The sequence below is a fragment of the Mercenaria mercenaria genome, chromosome 4 (genome assembly GCF_021730395.1).
Source record: "Mercenaria mercenaria strain notata chromosome 4, MADL_Memer_1, whole genome shotgun sequence".
NCBI lineage: Eukaryota > Metazoa > Mollusca > Bivalvia > Venerida > Veneridae > Mercenaria > Mercenaria mercenaria.
The window spans coordinates 22,137,284-22,142,434 of NC_069364.1; positions in this window are offsets into that span (position 1 = coordinate 22,137,284).

Sequence of the window (5,151 nt, forward strand, 5' to 3'; positions counted from 1 at the left end):
ATGTAAAAGCGAGCGTCGTTCGAGTTATAATTTGTGATTTCTCGAAGCCTGAAAATTACGGATGATTCTTTATATGATCGAAACATAAAAATAGTAAGTAAATAGATGAATAAATAAATAAATAGATACCAGCCAAAAAAAATCTCATAGAATTATTTAACATTTTCATACCACTTGAACATTGTCACATCTTTACGTCGTGACGATGCACACAACACTGCCTAGACAAAACTGGTAGAAATGTGGATTATATCATTTAAAAGAAAAGAACTAAAATATTTTCTTTTACATGTAAGATTAAGCTATCTTCCACTCATGCACACTAACCTACATAGATGCGATATGACAATGCTCATGTGGGTATGAAAAAGTAAAATAATCTTCGTGGGTATTTGTTTATTTATTTATTCATCTATTTTTTTTGTTGTTAAACTTTGAAACTGTCTCTAGACCTATGGAATACAGTGTTAATAATAACTCAATTATTTTGACAGCTTGTGTGTGATACTTTAGAAACTCTACAGAGTTGTTTCAAAATTCAAATTTTCATAAAATACATGATTTCTGAAAATTAGTCCAAAATAATCTCATTTTCAGGACAATAGTTTCTGTCTAAAATAGTTAAAATATTCACTTATTTTCATTTTATTACATCGTCATATTAAATACATACACTATTTTTATGAGAAATAACTTTATTCTGATGCGTTTTGATTGTCTGGATGCATATAACTGAGTGAAATCAGTGTTAGAAAATGACAATAATATTTATTTAAAATTATTTTTAAGAGTTGTTCTCATTTGTTGTTTAAATCTGTGCATGATAAAATTTAGCATTTTATAAATGTTATTTATCCAAAACAAAATCTGATGAGAGAATATGGTCATTTGTTTTGTGTCTTTAATTCAACAGTCTGTAAAAAAATGACTGTAGTACACAGCTGCATGAAATTAACTTTGTTATGCAGCTACTTCAATTTACTTACAAAGAGTGCAAATTCCATACCTATTAACACATATTTGATGTCATATGTCCCTAATTAACACAACAATATCCCAAGCAAAAAACTACAAAATCAATGTTATCTCTCAAAACATCTCTTGGTATTCAGGGTAGATTGGCTTATCAGCCTCCTAGGTGGCGGAAAGATAAATATCAGCAGAGTAGAAGTAGAGATAACGCTTTAGGGCAGAATGAGTTAACTTTGAAAACATTTTCTTTGCAAACAATATTTCAAACTGGAACTCATTTTCAAGCCCTTATTAACTTTTAAATCCATCATATTTCTAGAACATATGACCTTCAATTTCGCCAAGGGAGTTAATTCCATTTTCGTGGTACGGCATCTTATTTGATAAAACTGTAAAATTTATCTGACCTACCTAATTTCATGTGCAAGACATTAATAAATATTGCAATACTAATCTAAGCCAGTGGCAGGGTAATTTGGTAACACACAATTTATTACCGATTTTACTTTGTCAAATGACTAACGAGTAGGTCAAATCAATTCCTGTAGGCAGCGCTGCTCATTCTTGTTCTCACAAAAAAAAAATCCGCGAGACCAGATGTAACGCGAAAATAGCCGCAAGTAGTATACATTATTACCGGTCCGCTAGACAATACCCGTGTGCTTATTTTGCAGCAATATTCAGCTCATATTAATACAAATCAGGACTGCTACTAAGTCATTTGCCAGACAAAACAACACTGCAAGAGAGAAAACACTAGTTTTGCTCATCATTCAATCAAAGTAACACATGTTTTTATGTGTTTGTGATCATTTTAAATTTTGACTGCTGCAAAATTCAGCAGCCGATGATACGTTATTGGACTAAAGGTCAAAAGTAAAATAAACAGAGAATAAATTGAGGTTTGAAAGCATGCTCAGTTTGAAAAGTACATAACATAAATTACTATCTTGTCGCCTTTTTTCATCAAAGTAAGTATTGAGGGGCTGCGCTATAGCTAAAAAGGAAATCATTCAAATGAGACTACTTCTCATGCACCGCTTGATGATCTTTGTCAAACTTGGCCTGTAGCATCATTGACAGGTCCTTTTTCAGTTCTTTTAAACTGGGAATGCTTGAGGGGCCGCTAGTGCTAAACGTAAAAAATACATTTAAACAACGCTTTTTCATAAATCACTTGATGGATCTTTATCAAATTTGGTCCGTAACATCATTTTAAGGTCTTCTCTCAAGTTTCTTCAATTGAGAGCACTTGGCCCCTTTTATAGCTAAAAGGTATTGCAGTATTCAGCTGTAGTAGCCACTAAGAAAGCCAATGCCTCCAATTGAAAAAGTTGGAAGAGGACCTTATAATGATGCTATAGACTAAGTTTGTTGAAGATCTATCAAGTGGATAATGAGCAGACGACGTTTATATTTATTTTAAACTCGGGTAGTGGGTGCCCTCATTTGAACAAACTTGGGAGCGTAAATGGAGATCCATCAAGCGATTCATGAAAAGAATTACATGTACTTTTAAAGGTATTTCTATTTTTTAACTCTAGCAGCCCCTAAAAAGGGCCAAATACATGTACCTCCATTTAAACAAAACTGGGGGAGGACATTACAATGATGCTACAGGCAAAGTATGATGAAGATCCATCAAGCTGATCACGAAAAGAAGTTGTTAAAGGTACCTTTTATAGCTCTAGTGGCCTCTTAAAGAGATCAAACGCCCCAATTTAAACAAATATTTGAGAGTACCTTACCAAGTTTGATAAATACCCATCAAGTGGTTCATGAACGGTCAACATTTAAAGTTTTTTCAATCCCATCTTCTGAACCCTAAAAGGGGAAAAGTGTTCTCATTTTAACAAATTTAGGAGAGGCCCTAACAATGATTCTACAAACAATGTTTGATGAAGATTAACTAGCAACTTATGAACAGAAGTTATTTAAAGGTATTTATATGGCCACTTAAACAGGCCAAGCTTTCATCTCAAGAAAAGTGTCGACGGACAGTGCGACGGACGGTAAGTGATCACAATAGTTTTTTTCCAGAGCATACCCCTGAGTACTTCATGCTCTGGTGAACTAAAAAACCCTTGAACGATATCTCTTAAACTGCTTGCTGCATTTTCATAAAACTTGGTCTGTAACATCTTTGTAAGGGCCTCTCTCACATTTATTCAGAAAGGGGCACTTTGCCCTTTCGAGGGCCGTTTAAAGTATGAAAGGATAAAAGGCCATCATTTCTTAGAGGTCGATCACACGAATTTCATAGCTTAAACAGGCTAGAGTATCTGCAACATTAGAAGAGAACAGGTGCCGGAAGTTCCAGAGGCAGTAGAATTCAATTACAGAAAACAACCAGTTCAAACAAAGTCGGTTGAGGGTATTTCAGAAGGTCTCTTTAAATTGATTCTATTTCTATCTGTAGCTGCCACTTAAAAAGGGATAAATGTATATAATTTAGAGAGGACCTTCTAATGATGCTTCAGTCAAAGTTTGATGAAGATGCATCCTGCGGTTCATGAGAAGAAGTTGTTTACAGGAGTTTCTATATTGAGCTCTTGTTTTTTTACCTACAATGGTGCTGACTATTCTCATTTCAACAACTTAGGGAGAGGATTTTACAATGATGATACAGTCCATGCTTGGTCAAGATCAAGCAAGCTGGTCATAAATTGTTTAAAAAAAATTCTATTTTTAGCTGTAGCGGGCCTTAAAAGGGGTAAGGTGCCCCTTTATGAATAAATTTGGGAGCTGAAATTACAATGATGCTACAGACCAAAGATGATGAAGATCCATCAAGCACTTCGTTAGAAGAAGTCCTTTAAAGGTATTTCTATTTTTAACACTAGTGATCCATGTAAGGGATCGGGTGCCCAAATTTGAACACATTACGGAAAGGTCCTTATAATGATGCTAAAAGTCAAGTATGATACAGATCCATCCAGCGGTTCACGAGAAGAAGCCGTTTAAAGGTTCTTCTATTTTTAGCTATAGACTCATCGGCTCTGGCTGTTAAACCATTAGAACAAAATAGACAAAAGCCATACAAGGATACTAAATAACTAGTCTGGATGAAATTAATATTATTAGAAGAAATTGTTAAAGGTTAGCTCTGGTGGTGCCTCAAAGGACAATTGCAAGCAGGAACATTTGAACAAATAGGGAACCAAACAGACCAGTATTAGAGACAATCCATCAATTGAATCAGAAGTCGTTTGAAAGTGTTTCTAATTTTAGCTCTTGTGGCCTTTAAATGGAGCCAAACAAAAACGTCTTGAGAAACTGGAAGAGACCATACAGGGACGCTAAAGACCAAGTTAAGTGAAGATCCGATGAGTAGTACATTTCCAAGAAGTTGCTAAAACGTTTTTTCCTTCTGTTTTTACATTTAGTAACCTTTAAAAGGGCCCACACAACACCACATGAACAAACATGAGAGAGGTCAATACAAGGAAGCTCAAACGAAGTTTGTTGAAGATTAAGTTGTTTATGAGAAAAAACAACAACATTTAAATGTTTTTTTTTTAGTTTGTTTTATTTTTATCTCTGTTGTTTTCGGATGAGCGTGCATGGCTGAGTGCGTGTATGCACATGTGTTGGCCTTGTGTGCGCCCAATCTTGTACTGATGTGGTTTGGGAAGATTGTGTTTTTGGAACTTTTCCTATTGAATATGTATCCATTTATTCCCCTTTCCCAAAAGCCCGCCTTTCTTTAACCGATCTCCTTTTTTATATCTTTCATGTACTTAAATGCTGAGCTGATGGATATTTGAAGACACTTGTCTGCTATACCTTTCCACTACAGTTTCTATTAGTATTTGTGATGAACCTACTTTGCGCTATGTGGCTATAGCTTTATTTGATGTGCTCTGTGCTTCCACGAAATCTACCTTTATCTTTTAATGTGTCATCAGTAATAATACATACATACATCTTGCAATAATAAATGCAACCATGTTCATGTAAAGAAGTGTGGTCACCACAACTTAATTTCCCTCCTCAACACGATTAAGGAATGAAATGCTCTAAAGTGAAATGTAACTAAAAGATAAACAAAAGTCTCATATATATTCTTATTCTGTAAGTAATAACATGTAAGTCTCTATTCTTAACAAAACTATTCTCTTTTGGAAACACCCTTTTCTAACCAAGTATAACATGATTTTGCAAAAGATATTTATTTTA